The following is a 14,098-nucleotide window of genomic DNA, read 5'->3' on the forward strand; positions in this document are numbered from 1 at the left end:
CAGAACAAAGGGCGTGTTTGGAAAAGATTGAGCTCTTCATTAACCTTGACCCAGAATCCCGCAGATCTCAAAGGCAGCTACTCAAGGCCTCCATACCGTAGACAATTCAATGGAAGGGTGGAAGACAAAATAAGTATGTGGGGGAAAAAAAAAACCCTAATTTTTACTTGAAGCCAACTGGTTGTATACTTCTTTTTGCCCCGACATAAAAAAAATAGATTTTAGCCTTGGACAGCTGGCAACCACACAGCATGCCGTCTTGCTGCTGGAGCCTACCAAAACTAGGCTCGGTCAGATATGTGAACTTCTGGTTGGGAAACCAGGGGAGGGTCTTCACGGAGCTGGACAGCCAGCAGGCAGCGATCTGTGCTTCGCTCGGTTTCCACCCTCTCCACCAGGGGGCAGCACAGCAGCACTCATTAAGTGCCACGTTGACTTGGTAACTGAGGTCACCCAGGCACAGAGACAGGGGTTGGCCATACGCCAAAACTGTCTGTCGGGGAAATCTGCTGCTGGGAGTCTGGGAGACCATGGGGCTAAACTGAAGGAGAAGCGGTGAGAGAAGCGTATTCAAAAGTATTGGGAAGCAAAAGCATGGCTTGTGGCCTTAGAAGTAGTGACACAAGCAACCTTGTCAGCTGGCTCAAGGTCTCTGTCCTTGAGGCTGAGCCAACACGACCACAATAAGAAACCGAGCCTGTGGTCCTGGGGCGGTGGGAAAGTCTGCAAGGACAATAGAAGTGGCAGGATCTTCTATAGGAGACAGTCTCAAGACTCTGCAGTGGGGAGAAAATGGAAAACAATAAGTGGCAGGCAGAGCCAATCAGAGTCTCTGTCTCGTTGGGGCTCCTGGGGAGCAGCAAGGAGGACCATACAATGGGATGAGAACCGCTAAGTATGATGTCTGCACGTCCCGGAGGCTCCGAGGAGCTCGGGGTAACACATGGCTCATCGCCTATCGAAAACCCTGCTGGCAATGGGCAGCTTTTACCTCAAAATGGTGCACTCAGTACTTTCCTTGTTCTTACGGTGCATCTGTTCCAGAGTCAGCGAGACAGAATGGTAAGAGCATGGCCTTGGAATTCCAAAAGAACCTGGATTCAAATCCCGATTCTGCCTTTGAGAGTCTGGGTGGCTGATAGACTCTTGGGGCCTTGGCCTCTTTATCCAGAAACGAGATGGTAACTATCTTACAAGATGTTCTGGAGATTAAAGAAGACAAATGTATTTGCAGTCGCTGACAATACTAGCTGGTCTCAGGAAGTAGCGACTATTAACTCTTCTTATTGAAATCAATTTACCATATCTGCCCACATAAATAACTGTAGATCATTTATTTTAAGACAGATGACTGAGGCCAAAAATAGAACTTCACGTGTATCTCAAGGCTTTCTTCTTCAGTGTTCTGACAAACTAAATCAAAATTCAACAAGCCTTTCATACGCTATTGGAGAACAGACCAACAGACAAATTTGAAAGGACAAATACTTGAAAGGAAATAGTGCATTTCATGCGGGCAACTATGGCTATGGTCCACCCGAACCCAAGGTAAATATTGACATCAGCCAACTCATGTTGACCAACACCCACTTTCATTGCCTAACACCCAGCATATGTTCAGGAAGTCGGCAGCTCCATGTTTAGCCAACCACAGCCAACAGTTGCTATTTGGTTAACACTGACATTATCTGGCAAATATTTGGGACAGACCCTTGCCCCGTTATCATTTCAGTTCTCAGATGACTGCTTCATACTGAGGCTGCTGACCACTGCGTGGACCTGCATTGAGACACCCTTCTTCTTGCCTTGCTCCCCTAACTGTTAGACCCCCCACCAAGAGATTAGTCAACTTCTCCCCTCATTTTATAAAAGGAAAGCAACCAAGGCCGGAGAAGGATTGATGGCTTACCCCAAATCACAGACAAAGCTGACATTACTGAGAAAGCCAGCCAGAGCCTGAGGATCGGTCAGTGATCAAAAAATGAAAGACGTTACATATGGCCCAACCAAGGATGGAAACATGTCCCCCGGCTCTTAAGCAGTGCCTGGACCAGGTGAAGGAGTACAAAGCATGTATGAGACAGGGAGTCTCCTGTTTAGGAGCTCTTTCTTCTCCTTCCCCCTCTTCTTTTCCAAAACCTAGAAAGCTGACTACCAGTCAGACCATAGAGCAAAACACTGTGGTAAAAGCATGGATTCCAATAATCCAAGCCAAGGTGGCACAAATTATATTATAGACTCCCCATGTTGTCACACAGACATGCAAAGATGGCAAGAAACATAAAACAGACGTACAGAAACTGTATGTTTCCTTTTTAGGGAGTTAAAGGGTTGTTTTCCTTTGAAACTGTCAGGTTTCTTTCCCCTTCATCCTCATTAGCCTCCTGGGACACTCTTAAACATACCCAGAAAACAAGAGAGCAGAGGGAATGAGGTATTTTTAGCTGATATTCCGGGCACACATTCCTATTGTTCCACAATTTTTGGCTTGGCTGGATGGCACGTGGCCAATACAATGTATACTCTGACAAAGACTGTATGCTTCCTGGGTTCTATGAGTGGGAGAGAGAGAGAGACAGAGACATAGAAAGAGTGTGTGTGTGTGTGTGTGTGCGCGCGCACGCGCGCGGGAGTGATAAAAGTAAGAAGGACAAGGACATTATTGATGATGTTTTGATGGGAAAGATTCTGAGATCCCAGCAGGGGGCAACACCGAGCTCTCTATGAATTCTGTTTGCTTTTGTCACCTTCACTTTTCATGACTACCACTGTGCCATACATCCAGGAAAAAAAAAAAAAAGAAACAGACATACTGTCACAGCCCAAGAGCTCCTTACTGAATCAGCAGAGACCATTAGCACTGTATTAGGAACTAGATGTATTTGGAAGACCGATTATGTTCCTAAATCATCTGGTGCAGCAACTAGCACAAGACAGTGTTCAAAACATTGACAGTTGTTACTGTTCTCCTCCTCGTGTGTGCGACACCTGTTCTCAAGGATCATCCAGTCTTCCAGGGGAGACCAGAAAAGACAAACATTGACTAACAATCTGAGTAAAAATCTCTCACCATTGCATAAAAGCCACAAAGAGCTGCCATGTGGGACTTTCCCTTTCCACGTGAGGGATGGAAAATATCTCTGGATCATCTGAAGTTCCAGAATGCCTTTAGTTCACAGATTTCAAACATGTGTGATCTTGTGTAACATCTCAGCTCTGATGTAAGTGAGAAAGAGCGGGGGCAGTTTAGATTCTATTATGCTCATCACACAGAAGGTAAAATAGGTAAACAGTACTCTACAGACACCCCCCCCCAAATCCAGCAGTGGTGGAGTCTTGAGTAAAAAAAGCCAGGCCCCTGAACCTCCAAAGATCTCTTTCCCATGAGATTATGTTGCCTTCCTTTCTGGTTGGACTTGGTGTGTCTGGAGAGTCCCAGAAAGGTTTTAGTGATGTCTGACCCAGTGGAAGTGAGACAGTTCTTTTCTTTTCTTTACTTTTATTTATGAGAGACACAGAGAGAGAGGCAGAGACATAGGCAGAGGGAGAAGCAGAGAGAGAAACAGGCTTCCCACAGGGAGCCTGATGCAGGACTTGATCCCAGAACCCCAGGATCGCAACCGAAGCCAAACTAGACACTCAACCACTGAGCCACCTAGGTGCCCTGAGACAGTTCTTATTTCTTGTTTTTAATTATTTTTATCTCTCAACTCTCTCCTCATCCATTGAAAACCAGAAGATACCACTCGCATTAGGACAGCTATGATCGAATAAAAACAAAACAAAAAAATAAATAACAAGTTTGACAAGAATGTAGAGAACCTGGAACCCTTGTGCACTGCTGGCTGCCCAACGGTGCAGCTGCTATAGAAAATAGTGTGGCCGTGCCTCAACAAATTAAACGTAGAATTACCATAGTATCCAGTAATTCCACTTCTAGGTATATATAAATTTAAAGGACTCAAAGAGATATTTGTACACTCATGTTAATAACAGCATTACCGACAACAGCCAAAGGATAAAGGAAACCCAAGTGCCCCTCAGCAGATGACTGGATAAACAAACTGTACTATCTACATTGGAATATATTAGAATGGAATATTATTTAGCCTCAGAAAGGAAGGAAATTCTGGCCAAAACATAATGAGGATATGATGCTAAATGAAATGTCTGTCACAAAAGGACAAATAGCAGATGATTCTACTTATAAGAGGTAACTTGAAGAGTCAAGCTCCTAGAGACATAAAGTAGAATGGTGGTTGCCAGGGGCTGGAGAAAGAAGGAAACAGAGAGCTGTGGGAGGGGGGGTATGGAGTTTTGGTTTTGCAACATAAAGAGAGTTCAATGGATAGATGGTGATAGATGGTAGCACAATAATGTGAATGTACTTTTTGCCACTTAAATGTGCACTTAAAAATGGTTGAGATGGCAAATTTCATGTTATGTTATGTGTTTTTCACAATGCAAAAAAAAATTAAAAATATTTTTGAAACAAACAATAATCTTTCATATTCTGCATCCTACAGCCAAAATTTAGATGGCTGGTTTCTCTGGTGAAAATCGCACCTGCCAGATTCCCTTGCAGCTAGGAGTGGCCATAGGAGGCAGTACGTGGGATCCCGCTAGGAGTAGGGACAGGAGCAGGAAGTTCGGAAATGCTATTATTCTTTTGATAAAATGAGGCTCTGCTAGTACATACCTCTCACTCTTTACCTATTCCCTTATTTCTGCCTAGAATTAAATATAACACCTGGCTGGAAACAGCCATCTTGGTACCAAGAGAGCGAAAGCCACCTGTTCAGGATGCAACATAAAAGGAGAAAAGCATAGATCCTTGAAAACATTCTTGAGTAGTTTTACCATCCTTGGACTTCCCCTTTTGGCTTCTTCTGTGTGGGAAAAATTAAACTTTAATTAACCCACCACGGTCAGGATACAGTTATATGAAGGACTTACCCTTGCCATTCAAGGTAGTATACCCTGCACTCCTATCTAGGGCAGCTTCTCCACCCAGGCACTAGACGTCAGCACCTCACGCTTACTCAAAAGCAACATCACACATTCTCCCTCTTTGTAAATATTTTCACACTTATTTTTCCTTATTTCTCCCATAGTGAGAATAAAAATACCCTTCTTTTAATCCTTTCTCTACCAACGACTTCCCCATTTGATAACCTTTGTAAAAAATTCAAAAAGAAATCATCTCTGTTTTCTATCTCTATCCCAGATCTACCTCCCAAATCTAACTTGTATATACAACTACCGACTCAGTATCTCCACTTGGATCTCTAATCAAAATCTCAAACTTAATAAAACCAAAAGAGAATTCTTGATCTTCATTTGTCCACACCTCATGCTGGCTCAAATCTGCTCCAAGCAATCACAGTCTCTCCTTTTCCATGGATGGATGGCACCTCCATCTTTGTTTTTGCTCAAGACAAATATCTCAGAATCGTTCTTGACTCCTCTCCCCCACACACTTCATATCCAAACCATCAACAAGCCGTTTTGCTTCACCATCAAGATATAACCAGAACCTGACCATGTCTCATCATGCCCACTACCCCCACTGTAGGCCATACTCCCACCACATCTTCCCTGGATCACTGCAACAGTCTCCCAAATGGACCACCTGTTTCCTCCTGCCGCCCCCAATGCTGTTTCTCCATACAGCTTCGATTCAAGGTGATCTCACTAAGAACTAGATTAGATCATGTCACTCATCTGTCAAAACTTACTCCCATTTTAGAGATGATAAAATAGAGGCTTATGAAGGTCTAAGTAGTTTGCTCAACTTTACACAGCTACGAGTTGGGAATGCCAAGATTCAAGTCAAGTCTGTCGGTGCCAAAACCCACCAAAGATCCACTATATATTACTTCCTAACTTAGCCCTGAGGGCTGTCCTAATCAAATGGCAGGATGGTACTGTATTTTGTAAATTAAAAGTTCTATGTGACTGCAAGGCAATACTACCATCATTGTGAACCCAAGCTCCTCATAAGTTAGAACTGGACGAATGAAGTTATTAACTATATTGAAATATTTTACTTAGGAAGGAAAGGTCAGAGATTGGCCACCACTTCTTTAAAGGGAGCCCAGTCTCTATGATCAGTGATCCAGGCTGGTTCTAACCCAGGAGAGTATCAACCTTGGAATCTGTGTGGAAACAAGCAAATGGGAACTGGGTGGAAATGCAAAATCCAGGAGGAATGGTGGCAAGTGTGTAGCGCCAGCCAGCATACACCCCCACCTCCAACCACAACATTCATGTGCAAGTCTAGGATATAATTTTCATCTTGGATGCCTTTCATATGGCTCTGCTCCCCATATCCAGCTCCATTCAGGGGATTAGAGAGCAGGGACAGACATGAGGAGCTGGAGAACCACAAAAATCTCTGTGAAACAGGATTCCTGGTTGGAATCACAGTGCCGAGTTCTGTGTACAGATGTGAGTGTGTGTCCCCTCCCCCCAGTACACGCACACTCACAAACACAACCCCTTAAGATTGGGGATGCAGTTTGGTTTCATAGCATACTATAGACAGAAGTTTTTTAAAAAAAATAGTTCACAACAACTTCTCCCTACCATGGGAATAAACAATGACAAGCTAGGGTGTCTCCAAACCAGACAGTGTCTTGAAGAGAGCACAAGCTGCCAGGAATGTCTCTTCTGCTCAGGGCAGGGTGGGGGGCTCGGATCTCCATAAGGCGAGCCCAGGGGGAAGGTGCTGATGAAGTAGCTCACCACTTCCCCACCTCTCAGAGACCTCCAGGTTCCCAGTTACAATTTTGGGAATAGTCAGGAACTTAAAGGCGTGCTCCTCCCAGCGAAAACATAAGGCGAGGGGTTCCTCTTGCCAGATAGAAGAGAAATGCCTGCTTTCATCACTGGATGTCAGGCAGATTACCTACAACTGACACAAAGGCAGGGGCTTGTTTTATCTTTTGGCAAAGGCGCTGTTGTGAAGTTACTTCTCAAAAGGCCTGTAGGCACCACCACCACCACCCCGTCTGCCAGGAAGAAGGGACTTCTCTGGCAAAGGCAAGACATACCTTGCATTCAAACAGAAGCACCTCCTGAAGCTATGCACATTTCTGCTCTGTGAAGGATAAGCTGTGTGCACCAGAATCAACCTCTAACCCAATCGTACCAAGAGAACCATGCTGAGGGACATGGCTGTCACCATCACTGAAATACATTACTATCTAGACTACATTCATGGGCTGAATGCCTCTAAAAATAGGCCAGTATGTCCACGAAGATAAATACTCTGCCCCCCAAACTGCATTCATGAGAGGTGCAGAGGTGATGAGGCTAGACACACACCACAGCACATTTCCAGCAACCTGAAAGCAACTTAAAGGTCATGGCCAACTAATTTCCCCCGGAACGTTTTGGGGAAAAAGGTTATGAGTTTCATGGCATCTCTAGCAAAGGGACATAAGGTCCTTCTAACTAGCAAATATTGAAGAGAAAGCTGGGAGAGTGGAATTCTAGATCATTTGAGGAAAGAGTTTTATTCATACAGTACCTGCAACAAGTATTTATTAAGTGACTACTATTCTAACTGCTAATACCAAGGCACGGTTCCAGGTGCTAGCAAAAGACCCGTGAACAAACCAGGCAAAAATCCCAGCCCTTGGAGTTTACCTTTGATGGAAAACAAATGGCACCAAATAAAATGTCAGATGAGTGCAATGAATAAAAATGCAGGCATAAAAGAGGACAGGACGTGCCAGGGGTGGGGAGTTGTAATTTTCACTGTGTGGCTGATGCTTGAGCAAAGATGTGAAGTCGCTGGTCAGGAGGGAGCCTTACCGCTGTCTTTTGGAAGAGCGTGGCAGGCAGGAGGACGAGCAAGTGCAGGGGCCCCGGGGTAGGAGCACAGCTAGCCGGGAAACAGCACAGAGGCCAGTGTGGCTGGGCAGTGGGCAAAGGCAAAGGTAGTAAGAGCTGCAACTGGAGAAGTCCTGGGGAGGGACTGGGCAGCCAGTGAGGCTGTGGCAGGTGATGGCGGGGACTTTGACTTTTCTTCTCCAAGCCTGGGGGCAGTGTTGGCAGAGGAGTGCCATGCTCAATGAACTTCCTTTATATGGAGGTAAGAGACACGTTATATATTTCAAAGGGAACAATTCTGGGGTTTTCAATACATTCCCAATGCTGTACAAGCCCATCATCACCTCCTTTCTGGTTCCAAAACCTATGCATCCCTCCAAAATAAAAGCCCTTACACATTAAGCAGTTTCTCCTCCCTTCTCCACCCGAGAGATCTGTGTTCTGTCTCTGTCAATATACTTATTCCAGATTTTGCTCATAAATGGAATCATGCAGTATGTGACCTTTTGTGTCTGGCTCCTTTTTACTTAGCATGTTTTCTAGATCGTCTGCATTGTGGCATATATCAGTACCTCATCCCTTTTTATGGCTAAATAATATTCCATTGCATGGATATATCACATTTTACTTATCCATTCATCTGCTGATGGATGTTTTGGCTCTCTCTGCCTTTTGGCTATCAGGAATGGTGCTGCGATGACCATGTGTATCCATGAACTTATCACTGGAGCACCTGTTTCCAATTCCTTTGGGTATATCCCTAGGGTGAATTTCTAATGGGATCACTATCACTGGTGGGTTGAGAGTTGTCTGGGGGGAGAGGAAGGGCAGGAGGAAAGCCAGTTCAGAGGTTACCAAAGGGATCCCTGGGTGGCACAGCGGTTTAGCGCCTGTCTTTGGCCCAGGGCGCGATCCTGGAGACCCGGGATCGAATCCCATGTCGGGCTCCCCATGCATGAAGCCTGCTTCTCCCTCTGCCTGTTTCTCTGCCTTTCTCTCTCTGTGTGTGTGACTATCATGAATAAATAAAAATTAAAAAAAAAAAGAGGTTACCAAAGTACTCCAGGTAAGAAAAGACAGATCCTGCGAAGAAGTGACCCAGGAGAAAGGAGAACAAACAGGAAGTGGAGGGAAAGCCAAGGGAAGGGAGTGTCTCATGGAAACAAGAGTGATGAAGCCCATCAAGCAAGATCCAGCAAGATGGGGACTGATCACTGCCTACTGGGCTTGGCCACGCAGAGGTGAGCAGATGGCCGGGGAAAGCCTCAATGGAGTGGAAGGACTTGGAGACACAAGAGGCAACAGCTCTTTCAAAGAATTTCATGAAAAGTGCAGAGAAATGGAATGACAGGTGGAAGGGGCTATCAGGTCAAAGGTCTGTTTTAATGGGAGTCATCATGGAACGGTGGCTGGTACGAATGATGCGGTAGGAGCCCAATGCTGTACAAGCCCATCACCTCCTTTCTGGTTCCAAAACATTTCCATTCCTCCAAAATAAAACCCCTTACACATTAAGCAGTTTCTCCTCCCTCTCCACCAGAGAGATCTCATCAAGATGCAGGTGAGAGGTGTGGAGTAGTGCTGGGGCTGGAGTGACCCCACAAGAACATGAGCGGGGATCCCATGGCATGTAGGGCACACGTGGAGTGGTCATAGGCCTTAACCAAGAGCAGGGTAAGCCTCCTCCATGCTGTAGGGAAAATTCTCAGGAAGTCATACTGGAAGGAGCCTAAGTTTGGACCACTGTGGATTATCTCACCTAATGACAAGAGAAGCCAAGCTGAAGTCAAAACGTCACAAAACCACAGCACTCATATTTGGCCCTCTAATATTCCAAGTAATCTTCCTTTGCCTTAGCTTTACCCTTCTCATGATGTCCTTGGGCTAACATTAAAGCTACCATCATGGGGACGCCTCTTTGGCTCAGTGGCTGAGCATCTGCCTTCAACTCAGATGTGATCCTGGGGTCCTGGGATCAAGTCCTACATCCGGCTCCCCACAGGGAGCCTGCTTCTCCCTCTACCTATGTCTCTGCCTCTCTCTCTCTCTGTCTCTCATGAATGAATAAATAAAATCTTTAAAAAATAAATAAAAATAACGCTACCACCATGAACAGTAGAGCAGCTGGTTCAGGAGTGAGCAGAGTGACTGGTTATGCTAAGCTCTGCACCTCATACAACATGCAAAATATTGAGGCCTTAGGTACAGTGCTGAGAGAGACTGCGTCTTGGTAGGAAGGCTAGTAAATGTTCCCGCATGTGCCTATATGGACACATAGGAAGCAAGGTGAAAGGTATGTCACAATTTCTTTTTATAATATCATTTAAGGGGCAATGAAACTATAGTGGAAAGAGCATGGAAAGGCCTGAATTTGAGACCCCCCTCTACAACATATTAGGTGCGGAGCCTTAGTCAAGCTAATTAACCTCTCTGAGCCTGAGAAATGGGGTCAGGAATACCCACATCATCAGTCTTCAGCAACAAATGAGAGAATAGTTCTAAAAACAGATTGTAGAACACTACGTGGTTATCCACGTAACCTGGCTTTACTTGTCTCGATGTGTTTCACATGTTTACGAATTTCTGAAAGTTAATGCAAAAGACTGTATGACAGGCAACAAGAATCCCCAGAGGAGGAGTTGTGCTTTCTACGTACTAGACCCAAAGTCCAAGAACAGGACAGAGAGGAATCCCAACAGCTCGAGCATGTGGCCTCTTCAGGGGTCTGGGCTCGTTACCTCACCCCTGGCTAAGCCATCAAAGGCTCGCCAAAAGCTGCCCGGAGGTCACAATATCCTGTTTCATCATTGACTCCCATCATCTTGCTTAGCACACTTCAGTCCTTTGGAGTGTTCAAGACAAAAGAGGGTGAGAGATGAGGTCTAGACTCCCTATTTGGGGATTGCCTCCAGAGGGTTTCATCTATCCCAGCACTGAGAGCGGGCCTGCTTGGAAGCATCCTGCTGAGCATCAGTTCCTCAAAGGTCTGTTTATACAGCTCAGCATTTCCAACCCCACACTAGAAACTACCAGCTCAGAGTTCAGCAAACTAATGGGGTAGATGTGAGAACTGCCCCTGTGCCAAAGGACATCAGGGTTTCAGCCCCACTAAAGACCTCCCCTGATCTACATCAGTACGGTGCAGTAGAACCTTCTGCAAGTGCCCTTTATCCGAGCTGTCCATTATGGTAACCACACACCAATTTTACTTGCTCCTGGAGAAAGAGTGTTAAGATGTTGGAAAGCGAGACAAAAGCAGGAATGTGAAGACCCTGGTGCATGCTTAATAGATGGTCATCTTGCACCCCAACAATCTGGCATGGCTTCTGTCCTCTTAGCTAACCCAAATCTTCCCCAGCCTTCAAGGGTCAGCGCAAACCTTGTGCCCTGCTCTAAGGTCATCTATGGCCATCCAGTGCTCTCCGTGGCTCTTAGGGGTAGACCAGTAATAGGGGCTACAGAAATTAATTGGAGACTCAGGACACCTCCAGCTTGAGCCATCAAGGAGGTGTGCTCCAAAGAAATGAGGACTTAAGTGAAAACCTCAAACAAAAAGTAGAATCAGAACAGGCTGAGTTACGGAGTCAGACATGCCAAATAGAGGGACAAGCTCGTAGAGACAAAAAACCCAAGGTGGGTTATGCAGGCAGAGAGCAGACCGATTTGCCGTCTGCTCAGCCCAAAGAATTATCAAGAGATAAAACAGGAAATGATGTTTTCTGCTAGATGTGAGGTTATTTTGAGCCAGAGGGAGAGGGCCTTGAATGCTGGGTTTGACTACTCTTTCACAGGAAATGGGAAGTCTTGGCACATCATTGAGCAGTCATAACTTGGGGCAAACAGCACTATGGGAGGATCGCAAGCAGGGGCAGCACACAGGATAGATATGCAAGGACCTGAAGAGGCTGCTGCAATCTCGCATCCCATGGCCTTGTGTCCCCAGGAGTGATCACTCCCCTCCCAGCACTTTCAAGCATCCCCTCGGCCATCACCATTTCTGACAGTGGAGGAATCAATACACCATACACTGTTGGTTGCCCTCCCGAACACCACCCCTACCTTGCTAAGAGGATCCCGACTTCATTGGGCAGCAATGCGCTCCCCATTCCAGGGATGAGTCATGACTTACCTAAGCCAGGCAGACTGATCTCTTTCCCATTTGCCAGTGACTAGCCTGGGGGTGGGCATGTGGCCCAGTTATAGTCAAAGACATACATACAAGGGGCGGTCTGCTAGGGACCCCTGACAAAGACTTTCCTCCACATGAGAAGCAAACAATGAAGCAAGCACTGGTCCCAGCCCTTCCTTCTCACTTTGGACCTGTCATACGAGGATGAGAAGCTGCAGGCCCTGGGGGACAAGCTGGTCCAAGAAGCCAGCACCCTGAAGACAGACGATGGGAATCTGGAGATAGACTGGATCCCTGATGACCCCAAACTGCCAGACCAACCCAGTCACTCATACCCCCAGTTTCCCGTTAGGCAAAGATCACTCTCCTATTGGCCTCAGCCCCCTGTTAATTCAGTTTCATGTTACTTGCAGCCCAACATGAACCCAAACACAGGACTTACCCGGGACTTGGTCCCAGAGCTGTTCTATGATTCTTACTGCTGTTACCGACCAGAGCATGCGGATCTTGCAGGACACCCCTGGGGTAGAAGGTATATATACCAAGGGAACAAGAGCTGGGCAGGGGCCATAACTGAGAAGCAAGGACAGTCAGGGCCGGAGGCTGCGGAGCCCCATCATTAAAGGAAAGGGACCACACCTTACCGCGTTGCCGGACAGGTAGAAACATCTGGCAGGAAGAGGATGTGGCAAGCCATAGAGAGGGCTCAGGGCCCCAGCTGACCCATCAATGACCGCTTAGTTCACCGAGTGTCTCGTGCTCCAAACCAAGTGGAAAGATCCCGCCCACTAGCTGGGCCCAGGGCGTGACGAGCTGGGTGCATTCCCTGCCAGATCCTCACTGCCTATCATGCTTTACGGACACAAAAACAAATTCCACCATATGTTAAAGTTAATTGCAAACATTTGCTGCTGAAGAGAGCTCCATTTTTCAAGAGCCCACAGAGATCTGGTTACACTGGTGGCTGAAGCATCAACCAGCCTCATGCACTCATTGAAAGCACCGGGGCCAACCTGAGGGTGGCAATCAAACCGTGGATGGACCCCTACTCACTGCCCCCTCCCCTCCCATCCCGCCGGTCCCCACCTCCACCAGGCTCAAGCAAGTGCACACGCCAGGTCCAAGAGTGCACAACCCCTCTGTCGACACAAGCTGAAGGCCACTGGAGGGAGACTGGAAGGACCAGGGTGGTGGGGGCAGGGCAAGATGATGGCAGGAAGGGGTGGAAGGATGGGGACGGACTGGGAAGTCAGCTGGCTGTGTTCCACTGTCCAGTGAGTGCTGAAATAAGAGGGAGAGAGAAACCCAGGAGGCCCAGAGCAGTCAGGCTGGTTTGCTAGGGGTCTGCATGGGGCCTGCAAGCCATAGTTATTGATGGTGTGGTTTAGGAAGAGGCCAGTGAGGGTGAACCTGGGGCCCACCGGCCTTCAGCCTAGAATGCAGCCGGGGAAGTCCCTGAACAGCATGGCTGGCGGGGAAGAAGGCAAGACTCAGATCTTCCTTGAACACTCTTCCATGGGCCATGGAGAGGCATTCGTAAGCACCTCCCTGGCAGTGTGGAGAGGAAACAGGAAGACTTTGTATGGCTCAGCCTGTGCATTGCACCCACATTCCCACCTGTCCCGAGAGAAGCAGTTCGTGCTTTGGATTTGCACCAACACAGCTGGAGAAACAGGCTGGGAGGAGTCACAGCACTAAGTGCTCTGGCTCAGGTAGGAGCACCACGGAGGGTGTCTATGGAGCACTGGCCATTGCGGCAAGTCCAAATGTGTTATGTCTGGTGGATGGAGAAAAATTTCTGAGCAAGCTCTTAAAGGGATGGTGAAATCATCATGACCACTGAGTGGCCTGTCGTGCCTACAGACTCATTCCCAGGCCTTTCTAGAGGATACATAGGAGGAGTTATCTACAGAGGGGAGCCCACCTGGTCAGCTCCAACCCCATGGGAACCTCCTAATGGCAAAGTCCCAAGACATTCATTCTGCGTCCACATGTTCACACCCAGCAGATGCAAAGATAGAAGCAACTCAACGGGGAGAAATTGGTCAAGAAAGTCAAGTCAACTGGGGATGCCTGGGTGGCTCAGTTGGCTGAGCATCTGACTCCTGGTTTCACCTCAGGTCATGACCC

At 47.0% G+C, this 14,098-nt stretch overlaps 1 protein-coding gene and 1 long non-coding RNA gene across 2 annotated transcripts in view; one reads left to right on the plus strand and one right to left on the minus strand.

The window, feature by feature from the left end:
• The window catches only part of LMX1A (LIM homeobox transcription factor 1 alpha), a 152,556-nt gene that overhangs the window by 56,000 nt on the left and 82,458 nt on the right, over positions 1-14,098 (minus strand). The gene's annotated exons all lie outside the window — the stretch shown is intronic.
• On the plus strand, positions 9-2,826 carry LOC144307011 (uncharacterized). Its single transcript, XR_013373969.1, has 2 exons — positions 9-133; positions 1,344-2,826. It is a non-coding gene; the product is annotated as an uncharacterized LOC144307011 (long non-coding RNA).

Source organism: Canis aureus, chromosome 38 (assembly GCF_053574225.1).
Source record: "Canis aureus isolate CA01 chromosome 38, VMU_Caureus_v.1.0, whole genome shotgun sequence".
NCBI lineage: Eukaryota > Metazoa > Chordata > Mammalia > Carnivora > Canidae > Canis > Canis aureus.